At 40.1% G+C, this 12,578-nt stretch overlaps 1 protein-coding gene across 5 annotated transcripts in view; it reads left to right on the plus strand.

The window, feature by feature from the left end:
* The first annotated feature begins 881 nt into the window (after positions 1 to 881).
* Positions 882 to 12,578, plus strand: part of GAPVD1 (GTPase activating protein and VPS9 domains 1) — a 69,803-nt gene continuing 58,106 nt past the window's right edge. For all 5 annotated transcript variants that reach the window (XM_010844060.1, XM_010844062.1, XM_010844064.1 and 2 more), the window contains exon 1: positions 882 to 1,031. The gene's annotated coding sequence lies outside the window, so the exon portion shown is untranslated. The remainder of the gene's footprint in view (positions 1,032 to 12,578) is intronic.

The raw sequence follows: 12,578 nt of genomic DNA on the forward strand, positions 1-12,578 counted from the left end.
TTTTTGGTCTGGAGACGCCTAGTGTTGGAAGATATAATTATTGTGTTCAAGTTTTTGAAATACTCAAGGGGAAAACATTCTATATCGCTCTAAGCAGCATAACTACTAGAAGTGGAAGGAAGTAAAAGGGAAATAGATTTTGGTTCAGCAGGAGAACTTTCTAACATTAAACACTGCCCAACAGTTGAGCAGGCTGTCTTACTTAAGTAAGTGAGCGCTCTGAAATTTGAACTGTTGAAATAGAAGTCGGACGCCTATCTGGTGGGAGTGTACAAGAGGGAATTCATGCCCGGAGGAAGTTGGACTAATGACTTTTAAGCTGTCTTCCAATTCTAAGGTTTATAGGAGTGTTCAGTTAACCTGACATTTGAATATATGTGAATTGTTATTTTTTTTAAATTGCATTAAATTGTCAATCGACCTAAAAACTGTATGGTCAAGTTTACAGTAAGTAAAATTTGATAAACATAGTGGGAAATCAGGTTTAAGACTGAAAACCCAGATGTCATTAAAGGCAATTAGTGACACTTTTAACAGAAAGGAAGAAGAGAGAGCTATATGGGTTTGGAATGATGTGTTCTGGTCAAGTGACACTTGTCACCTAAAACATAACTGCTATAAATTGTTTTACTTTACACATACTTGCTCAGACGGATTTTTTAACATTCAGCGGTACCCTACGCGAAAGCAAGAGGGAGTCTTTGGCGAACAAGTCTCTGGAAGCCCTTTCGCGGTAACCCAGCCGCTGAAGACGGCTCCAGCCCGCGGCGGACTCGGGGTCGGGGGGTGGGGGGTAAAAGCGGAAGAGGCGCCGCTGGTCGCGGGTCCGAACTACTAGTCCCAGAGGTCCCCGCGGCTCTGCGCAAGCGCGATGACTTGGCGGCAGCGCCGCCGCAGGACGCAGGGAAGCCAACTAACGAGTGGCGGCGGCAGGGGCAGCGGCGGTGGCAGTTCGCGGCGAGAGCGACGGCTCCGAGGCCGAGTGACGGTCCGACGCACACCTCGGTGCCTTCCTCCGCATGATCTTCTCGGTAAGTGCACGTCCCCGATCACCCCGCGCCCAGTGCGCGGGCTCCTTGCCTGGCGGCGGTGCTGCTCCGGCCTAGGGCCGCAGCCTGCGCCTGACGGCGGGCCACTGGGTCCAGCTGACCCCTGGGCCCTGGGCCTTTCCCTCTAGCGAGGGGAAACGTGGTGCCGGGGGCACACGGTTCGGTCCAGAGGGGAGAGGAGGCGGCGCGCTGGGGACCAGGCAGCCTGGGGCGGACAAGAGGGAGGGACGCGTGGGGGATGGGATGGGAAAGGAGAGCCAGAGGCGAGCGACCTGGCAGCTGGAGAACTGAGAATGGGAGTCGAGAAGGTGCAGTGTCCTCTGAGTGCCGCTGGTGAAGATGTCTTGGTTCGGAGACTCTTGTCAAGGTGGACTCAAAGGTCTGGGGGTGGAGGGGCAGCCCACCTACCAGAAACATACACACCATACTTGGCATCTTTCCACTTCCTGTTGGAGGTCTGTAAATATGAAGCTGTCGGTTGCTTCCATCGCCTTTCCTTCAACTTCGTCTTTCATTGACTGGCAAAATGTAAACGAGTGCTGGCTAAGCAAAGAAGAGAAATAAACAGGTAGTTCTGTCTGTAAATCTGCGTAAAAACAGGAAGGCGTGGTGGTCCGTTCAGATGAGAGGTTAGTCAAAGGAGAACTCAGTGTTTTTATTTTTAAATTTGTGCTAAAAATCAGTTTGAGCGAGGCTTTAAACTAGAAAGGATTTTAAACCTGGGATTCACCAGTTGGTGGATAGAATTCAGGAGCTCCTTGAACTAGAATGAGAACAAAACGCGTCTTTATTATCTGATGACTGTATTGTCATTTCTTCACTTATGAATATAAGCAACAAACCACAGTAGAGTTAGCGATGCCTGTGACTTTGTCACCAATATAAATAATAGGTATTTTTGTGTCATGTTTACAGGTGTTGCGGGTATCTCAAAATATCATTTATGATACACTCCAGTAAAAAAAGTATCATTTATGCTTATAATTTCTTTGGATTATGGTATTATCAGACCCACTGTTAGGCCTTGTTATTTAATTTGATAATAAAGGTGCACATATATTACAATATCAGGGTTTTTTTTCATTCTTTTGCTAATAGTTCAGTATAATTAGTTTCTTTTGTAGTCGCATATAGTTAATTATGCATTTAAAAGCAATCTGAAAGGGGGGTCCGTAGGCTTCACTAGACTACCAAAGAGACCCACGGCTCAAAAAGACTAAGAATTTCTGAAGCAGAAGTAAGTTTTGGGGATATGTAATTTGGCTTTCAAGAATATTTGGATCATTAGATAAGAAAAAAGTCAAAGCAGATACGACAATAGTGTAGATGAAAGAGGGAATTTTTGTATTCAGGGAAATAAAAAAATCTGACTGTAATCAGAGTAATAGTTTTGAAAAATAGTATGGACCACAGATATTTCACTCAGGGTACTGAGGAATCAGCAAAATAATCTGAGGAAGAAAGGGAAGTGAGTACTTTGGCCCTTAGATTTTTGTATAAAGGCACCTCCTGGTTCTAAGTGATTAAAGGAATTGAGCCCTCCAAACTCTTGTGTAAGTCCGTGAAAGAAAATTTTAATGTGTGCTGTTTTTCTTTAAGTCATGTAGGTAGTGTGACTTTTAAAGGGGGGGAGGATATTCTAATTTTTCTATCTTTTTTGGGATGCGGGGTGGTGGGCCACACCGTGAGGATTGTGGGATCTTAGTTCTGTGACCAGAGATCAAACGCGGACCCTGGCGGTGAGAGTACTGACTGCCAGGGAATTCCCCAGACTAATTTTTCTGTCATTAAGAGAAAAACTGCAGGATCTCTCTTCGAGTCTGTTTTCCTGTTGCCGTTCTTCTTTTCATACATGACAGACAGTAAAGTACAGCTTAGAGTTGAAGAGTTACTAAGTCTTTTTCTTGAAATTTCATTTTAAATTCTTGTAGTTCAGCTTCTTTTTGGCCTCAGACTTCTCACTGACAAATCACTCTTAACATTTTTTCAGAATATGTGTGACTGGAAGTTTGCACCTGTTTGTAAAGCACCTGTCAGCATCTTGTGTGAGATATTTTCCCCTCTAAAATAATAGCTATAATGAAAAACCAGTGCAGCAGACTTTTTCTAGAAAGGATTAGGGGAGGGTATGGAAAGCTGAGGAAGAGTCTTTTGTGAAATAGATGTTGGTGCTGAAATATTTTGTGTTGACTTAAACACACCGTATTAAAATCACTGCCTTGGGGAGGTCTTGCCAGATCTTTCTGTGACCTTACACTGCCTCTTTCGTCATTCTTTCTCCCCTGCCCCTTTATTTTATTTATAGCGTGTACCTATCTGGCATCGTATTATTTGTATATTTGTATATATTTATACCTAAAAGATGAAGAGAATTTAGATTGGAGCTACTACTACTAAATGGGAGAGTGGAGATTGGGGAATGCTGTGTGGATATGTCATTTGAACTGGACATTCAGTCGTAGATATGATTAGCTACAGGGATACTGGAGAAAGGCTTTGGGTACAGGGAACAACTTGAACAAAGACAAGGACAGAGGAGTTTGTAAATCAAATAAACATCTAAATCAACAGCTCGCCCCCACCTCACTCCCATCCATCCATCCATCCAACCAGCGCGTTAGGTCTGTAACAGGAAAACTGGAAGAAAAGATTATGTATAAAGGCAGTTTGGGATGAACAGAGGCTGAGAAATCTAGGCTCCCCATGAAAGTATGTGACCATTTGCCTCCAGATGGATCTCTCCCTCCTAGAGCCCACCACAGTGACATTGCTCACAGGGAACTTGAAGTCTCTATGCTGAAGAACCAGAGAGGCAGCCTGGGGAAATGAAGAGTGTGGGGTGTGGAGTCAAACAGATCTAGTCTTGAATTCCTTGTCTGCTGCATAATAGCTGGATGATTAGGCAGTAAGTTATTTGACTTCTCTAAAGCTATTTCCTCATCTGTATAATGGAGGTGATAAATAGCTGTCATATAGGATTAACCCCAGAAGTAACTTCAGGAACATGGCTTTCACTCAGTAATTGCTAGTTATCTTTTGGCATTCCAACTTTCAACGTGCTTTCACCCTTTTCCACCTTCATGCCACGTCCCTGACCTTAAAACAGCCACTGCTCTCTGGTGCCTTCTCGGGCACTGTCACAGTGATGTCACTTCCCACTTCACCCAGTCGGCTTTACTGTGAGTTTGTGAGCAATTTTCCAGTGGTGACACTTAGCACCATACAAGGTGATACTGCCTGAGAATGGCATTCTGGAAATGGCAACAATATGTATTAACTTTTGTTGGGTGCCCATAACAATACAAAATTTGCCACTCTTTAAATGGAATGTGCTTCAGTTTAGATTAGTTTATTTGGAAAAATTGCCCCTGATATTTGCAGAAAATTGCAGCAGGAAAGTAGATACATTCCCAATTGTAAGATGTTTCACTTTTATTTGTTATTATTATTTTTAGTAGTGAGTGTATTGGGGCGTTGGTTACACATTCTCCAGGATGAAGTATGATTTTTTTGAGGTGTTAAAAGTCTGATAAATTTAAAATAAAAAAGTCTGATATAAGTGGGATCCTTGGGGTGGATTGGGGGCATGGAAGGGATGTTCAAGAGGGAGGGGATATATGTGTACTTAGGGCAGAGTTACAGTGTTGTATAGCAGAAACCAGCATGACATTATAAAGCAATTATCCTCCAATTAAAAATAAATTTTAAAAAATAAGTGGAATCCTTTTTACTTGCTTAGGAAAGACCAAAAATAATTGAAGAACAATTTCTTCTCAAGTGATTAATTAAAATTTCCCCTTCAGCTTTCCTTCTCTGTAGTTAATGTTTTCTTAGGTAAGAAAGGATTTTAGCTGTGTTTTTGATTTTTTACATTTGAACTGCCTAGAACACAAATTCTATATGTTTGCATAGAATTATTTGTGGCTTTAACTCTTAAATCCTAATCAAGATATTTTCATTTGTAAAGGAACAATTTCTGTATTGTGTACAGAAAAAGCTTTTGACACAAATTGTTTGACTTGTGGCTTGTAAAATTATAGATAATTAAAATTTCCTTCTTTGTGTTTACCTATATTTTCTTATTTTTTGGATTATGTTTCAGTATGTATTACGATTTTGTAAAAATATTTTCAAAAGGGAAGTTCTTCACTGTTTCTAAGCTGAAACCCAGTTTTGAACTCTGCAATTCAAAGGTCAAAAAAAGTGATGAATATCTATTGATACTTCAAGTTCTCATATTTAATAAATAAATGGTTGAGCAAATGTTTAAGAAAATACAGACTTCCTAAGGGTCTTTATAATGTCTTTTTTCTTTTTAAGTTTGAAGATAAACTAAATACTTGTTAAGTATGTATACCCAAAAGGAAAATATAACTTAATGCTAACAGTGTAATTAAATTGTATATATTAAGCCAAAATTATCTTTGTATTCACCTTTTCTGTAAACCATTTAAAAAAGACAAGACTACATAAAAAAGAATGAAATGTTGCCGTTTGCAGTAACTTGAGTGGACCTAGAAAATATTGTACTTAGTAAGTCAGAGAAAGACAAATATATGATATCACTTATATGTGGAATCTAAAAATAATGCAAATGACTTTATATTCAAAACAAAAACACAGACATAGAAAATAAACCTATGGTTATCAAAGGGGAAAGGGGGTAGGGGGTTGGTGGGATAAATTAGGAATATTGGATCGACAGATACAGACTGCTGTACATAAAATAGATAAGCAACAAGGATTTACTGTATGGCACAGGGAATTATAACCAGTGTCTTATAATAACCTATAATGGAAAATAATCTTAAAAAAGATATCTATCAATATATAGATAGATTTCTATATGTATGTATCTACTTGTGTGTGTGCTCAATTGTGTCTGACTCTTCATGACCCCAAGGACTGTAGCCCACCAAGCTCCTCTTGCCCATGGAATTTTCCAGGCAGAAATACTGGATCAGATTGCCATTTCCTACTCCAGGGGATCTTTCCCACCCAGGGATCAAACCCTCGTGTCTTGGGTCTCCTGCATTGGCAGGTGGATTCTTTGCCAATAGATAAAAGATAGATAGATATACATATCTGAGTCACTTTGCTGTATACCTGACATTAACACAATATTGTAATCAACTATACTTCAATAAAATGATGATAAACAATACAAGGCTTTAAGCAGACTGTAACTGTATAAACAGGCAAGATGTCTGCTCATTAATTTAAGATGTCTGTCTGAAAGGGTGCCTGCTTGGTCTTGCTCCCATGTAACGCCTGTACACCCACGCTGGAGACTAGTCATCAAACGTGTTCAGTTCTATTTTTTTCTCTTCCTAATTTATACTTTCAATTTATTTTCTCTGAGTCTTTGAAAGGATTAATATTGGGAAATTTAAAAGACAGAATATTTAATCAAGGGATGTTAGCCTATTCCCTTTTTTTCAGGATCAGAATCAAATTATCTTCCCAAGCAATTCAAATTTTATCTAAGTACATCTATTTTAAAAGTTTTTAGGACTTAGGGTAAAGTCATCTATTTTCAGCCCACTCTGAACTGTCTCCTTTCACTTTCTAATGGAGAACTCTGACCCATGTCTTAATTTTACTTCCACTGTTTATAAATCCTGACTACCTGACAAAAATACATTAGGTCTGAAAGTCATAGCACTTATGGCAGAATTGCAAAATGTTTACAAATATGGATTTCTGTGTCCAAAAGGCTTAGGGAAGAATAGATTAGTTCTTTTTACAGAATTTATTTCATCTTTACCTTCTTTAGAACTCAAGGAATCTAACTTTGATTTCTCTAAAACAAAGTGCTTTTTAATATCGAATTATTCAAGGGCCTGGTGGGCCAACGTGGATTCTGATGGAAAGTAACTTATTAAGTAAGCTTTCCTCTAAGTTTCTGTTTGTTGCTGTTCAGTTGCTAAGTCTGACTCTTTTCAACCCCATGGACTGCAGCAGGCCAGGCTCCTCTGTCCTCCACCAACTCCCAGAGTTTGCTCAAATTCATGTAAAGTTTTTATTCCATCATTGCAAAACATCATGATAGCAATAATGACAACAATACCTAACATTTATTGACTTCTTTTTTTGTAGGCATTATGTAAACTAAAGTTAAAAGTTCCATAATTCTATGGAGGCATCTTAATGGTTCATTTATTTTTGAAAAGCCGTTTGACTAATGAGATTTTTTTTTTTTTTTTTTTGTGGTCCAGAATGTTCCTTTTAGGTAGAACACAGTGATAATAATACTGTTTGAAGTTTGATAGTGTTTGTAATTTTATGAAGTACCGTTTTGGTAAATGTGATGACACAGACATGTCAGTCTGCTGTTTACATGCTTTCCTTAAATTTGAGGGTGTACTCTTGGATCTTGAAACAGGCTTTACCAGTATTACAGCTCAGCAAAAATGCAGCTGAAGCCCAAAGTTCTCTTTCTGCTCTTCTATCTGGTAGTTTTGTGCACCCACTGTATTTAGGGAAGAAACTTAAGTTTATGCTGGGGACGAAAGCTTCCTCAAAGCATGTGGGTGGTGAAATCTCTCTCTCAGAGGTTTGTAGAGTGTTCTAAGGGTTTTAGGATTTTTTTCACTAGTTTGCCTTGATCTACAGATTTCTGTATGTCTTAGTGAGTTGTCGTTAGAGATTGGTGAATAGGAGGAAATTAGATTTGGTGGTATATAACTTTGGACTAATGAAATTAATTAAGGCTTACATAACATGGAAGTTCCTGATACATTTCTAGATCAGGTGGATATTTTTTGTGTTACTTACTGCCTTTGGAGGAAAAGGGGATATAATTTTAATACCATTGAAATTCTGCTTATTAGTGTATAGTGTGTTATTGTTCAGATGTACCAAGAAATTAAGTACTGTGTCCTTTTTGTTGGACTTGAAAATTTCACAGTTTTAATTATTCACAAAATTTGTCAGGTCCTGAGTGTTTAAGTAATTGTACTAGCAGATCTTTAAGCAGGGGAGCTTTTAGTGCCAAGTTTTTATTATGTTTTCCTTAAAATTTTTTTTGAATTACTTAAGTAATAAATATTCTTTGTTTAAAAAACAAAACTAAAAGCAATGCAGAAATGAAAAATTTTTTCCCTACCTGTATATGCACATGCTATATGATTTGGAATTTTTTTTCCCCTAGAATTATAGTTAACACTTGTTAAGTGCTTTACATATGTTAACCCATTAAACCCTCTAAACCTTATGAACATACCTGTCAAAGGTTCAGTTTTACATCCATTTGCATATGAAGAAACTGAGGCAAGGAAAAGTAATTAGCCAAAGGCTGCATGACTGCTACTGCTACTGCTAAGTCGCTTCAGTCGTGTCCGACTCTGTGCAGCCCCATAGACGGCAGCCCACCAGGCTCCCCCGTCCCTGGGATTCTCCAGGCAAGAACACTGGAGTGGGGTGCCATTTCCTTCTCCAATGCATGAAAGTGAAAAGTGAAAGTGAAGTCGCTCAGTCGTGTCCGACTCGTAGTGACCCCAAGGACTGCAGCCTACCAGGCTCCTCCGCCCATGGGATTTTCCAGGCGAGAGTACTGGAGTGGGGTGCCATTGCCTTCTCCAAAAGGCTGCGTAACTAGTGAGCAGCAAAACCGAGATTTGAGCTCAAGAAGTCTTGCTCTGGGATTTGCCTTTTAACCTTGGACTGCCTCTGGGATCTTACCTTGCATATCATCCTGCAGTTTGCTTTTTTTCACTTGGTGGAACCTGATAGGCATCGTCCCATGAACCTCTACCTCCTTCTTAGTAATGATGTGGTAGTACATGGAAAGCCGCTTCCCTGGTGGCTCAGCGGTACAGAATCTGCCTGACAATGCAGGAGAAGAGACGCAGGTTTGATGCCTGAGTCAAGAACATCTCATGGAGAAGGAAATGGCAACCCATCCCAGTATTCTTGCCTGGGAAATCCCTTGAACAGAGGAGCCTGGCAGGCTACAGTTGATAGGGGTCACAAAAGAACATGACTTAGCAACTATGCAAGTCCATGGAAGGCGTTACCATAATTTACTTAATGTCTTTCATGCTTCATCTTGTTTAACTATCCCATTAGTAATGATTTCAAGTAAGATTTTAAAAAGTCAAGATTTTTAAATGAAAATAGTGAGTCTACATTAGTATTTACTAAGTAATGCATATTAGCTGTCCAGGTGTTTTATTTTGTCAGTTGTGTGGTCTAATAAAACTTGAGCTTAATCCACAAGCTGTTTGTTATGCATTGGATTTCATTGTTTTCATGGTTTTTCTTTTTTAGCTCTGGAAAATTAATTAATAGATCTGGGGGGGGTAAAATTGACCTTGGATTTTATTTACTTTTGGTAGGGTTTGGAGTTTTGGTGTCATAACACAAAGTGCTGTACTCTGAATTTTGGGTACTGTCTGACTTTGAATTAGGTACTTACGTCTTCAGAGCTGTGTGTCTTTCAGTTCCTTGTGCTCGTGCCAGGAATAGTTGGTACCAAGTCTATTTTTTTAAACAATGTTTTACTTTTGTTTCAAAAATGTCAACCAAAGATATTAGAAAGTGTCAGTCATTTCCATATTTTTCCCTCATGATATACGTTTCTTCGTTGTGAAGAAATGTCCTTTTTTTTGGTACCTTAATAGTTATTTCAGACATACTCATTGGGAAGTTAATAGGTGTCTCCAACTTAAATTTGGTTGCTGTTCTTTAATCATTTTGGAACTGAGTTAGCAGCAGCTTGGCTGATTCCTAACTGGAACATTGCTCTTCATCATTCAGTCGCTTGTTTATTAATTATTTATAAATTTATATGTTGATTCAGTACCTGCTAAACACCAGTTCCTCTGCCAAGTAATGGAGATACCAAGATGACTGTGTCCCTGTTTCAGGGCACTTGAAGTTGAGAAAACAATGTTCTGTTGCAAATAGTCTATGAGAAAATGTCTGACTCAAGAGGCTGGTAAAGGCTTCTCAGTTTGGGCTGGGCCCCGCTGCCTGAGTGGGACTTAATTGGCCACTAAGAGGAGTAGGCAGAGGATTCTAAACAGAGGGCGTGTAGAAATCCAGTCTCTGACAGTGACTCAAAATTGTCATCAGAATGTCATGTATCCCTGTGAGAATGCGGGTCCCTGAAGAGCAGACCTTAACCTGTCATGTTCATCAGCGCCTTGCACTTCATAGGTGTTTAGTAAACATTTGTTGACTGGGTGAGTGAAACGAGTGTGTTAAATAAAGCCTTACTGTCCTTGTCTGTCCATTTTTTGGAAAGAGCTGAGCTCATTATTTTTAATACCTGATGATGTTTAGAGTATGTTAATTTAAAGAAACATAAAATGAGTAAGAAACTATTCCTGCATCGAAAGAGGTAAGTCTTGCAAAGGGAAACACATGCAGACAAATCATTGTAATTCAACATGATTATATTTATTTAAAAAAAAAATTTGCAGTGAACACCCATCTCTGGTATGGGTTGGATACATCCCTGAAAAGTGGTGGGTATTTAAAATCCTATACAGCTAACATTGTAGTAGGTCATTAAAAATGACGGTCATTTTTTTGCCTTTTCACATTAGTATAAATAGTACATGAATATTATGATGAAATGTACGTATATAGTGAACAAAAAAAGTAACTGACAGTTCTGTCAAGGTCTAGGCAGTAGTATATAACTGTTTACCATGCTTGATTCTCGAGTAACATCAGAACTTTTCCTGAATCTGCACACTGCTTTACTGTTGTTTATTTGAAATGTCTTTTTTGGGGACCCCTTAAAAATATTTTTAAAGAAGCTTTATGTTCTTACCATAATGAGAGGCTACTATCTCTTGCCCTAAATAGAAACCAAGTTAAATATAATAAAAACACGGCAGTGTTATAAAACTTTGCTTACTGCTGTTTGTAGAAGAGTACTGAGTTTGAGATCTGCTGTCCTTTAATGAAAGGAGAGATTAGCAGGTGTTGGGCTTCCCTGGTAGCTCAGCTGGTAAAGAATCTGCCTGCAATGCAGGAGACCTGGGTTTGATCCCTGGGTTGGGAAGATCCCCTGGAGGAGGGCATGGCAACCCTGTCCAGTATTCTTGCCCGGAGAATCCCCATGGACAGAGGAGTCTGACAGGCTACAGTCCATGGGGTCACAAAGAGTCAGACACCACTGAGCGACTAAGCACAGCACAGCAAGTGTTAGGGAAATGTTGAAGACAAACTGGGGCCTTGCTTAGGTTTTCTCCATGATGTGAATAGGAGAACTGAAAGAGACTTTAAGATGGAGTAACTTTCCCACTCAGTGTCATAAGGGAGGAAGGACGAACCCTATTTGTTAGAGGCAGTTCCCCCAGCACTTAGCAGTGGGAAGAGATTTGGGGGCTGGGCCTCAAAGGAGAAATTTGAGTTCACTTAAAGATAGGGAGGATATAGGCTTCGTGTGTGTGCATATGTGCGTGTGTGCATGTGGATGCTCAGCTGTGTCCGACTCTTTGCGACCCCGTTGACTATAGCCTGCCAGGCTCTTCTGTCCATGGGATTTTTTTCAGGCAAGGAAACTGGAGCAGGTTACCATTTCCTCCGTCAGGGGATCTTCCCGACTCAAGGGATTGAACCCATGTCTCCTATGTCTCTCCTGCAGTAGGGAGGAGAGTCCAGGAATGAGACTACTCAAATGATGAGACTCTTCATAGTCTGAAGGGTTGACTGGAGGAAGATGATAATCTTGAATTTTCCTAACCTTTCCCAATAAAGGGCCATTTTGATTTTCTGTTCTCTCACATTGGAAGAAGGCAGAAGATACACTCAGAGCATAGCTCACTTTGACAATATTGATTACTCTCTGAGGTCACTTGCCCACAGGAAATCCCAGTTAGCTTCTAGAGAAAGAGAGTGAAGTGACCAAGATGTTCTGGTGCCACTTAAGGAAGAATTGATGCTTTTGAACTGTGGTGTTGGAGAAGACTCTTGAGAGTCCCTTGGACTGCAAGAAGATCCAACAAGTCCATCCTAAAGCAGATCAGCCCTGGATGTTCATTGGAAGGACTGACCACCTGATACGAAGAGCTGACTCATTTGAAAAGACCCTGATGCTGGGAAAGATTGAGGGCAGGAGAAGGGGATGACAGAGGATGAGATGGTTGGATGGCATCACCGACTCAATGGACATGGGTTTCGGTAGACTCCGGCAGTTGGTGATGGACAGGGAGGCCTGTCGTGCTGCAGTTCACGGGGTTGCAAAAGAGTCGGACACGACTGAGTGACTGAACTGAATCTAGATTAGTCCCTAGTAACTTTTTCAAAACTTTCATATACCATTTGTTTAGTAGGATTTAGGTTATTTAGTCCTGAAGTCCAACTAAACTTAACTTTGTCAGACAGTTTGAAACTTTCGAAGAAGAGGGGAGTTGTCCAGCTACTGACTGACATATTAATAGTTGGAAGAGTGGGGTGAGTAGAAGAAGTGACCTTGATGGTGAATTAAAGCACTCATTTTTGGGAGGCACATGGCACGGTGGTTAAAATCTGTGTAAGCCAGGTACACTTGGATTCTAGTCTTAGCTTTGC

This window comes from Bison bison, unplaced genomic scaffold (assembly GCF_000754665.1).
Source record: "Bison bison bison isolate TAMUID 2011002044 unplaced genomic scaffold, Bison_UMD1.0 scf7180017864193, whole genome shotgun sequence".
In the NCBI taxonomy this organism is placed as follows: Eukaryota; Metazoa; Chordata; class Mammalia; order Artiodactyla; family Bovidae; genus Bison; species Bison bison.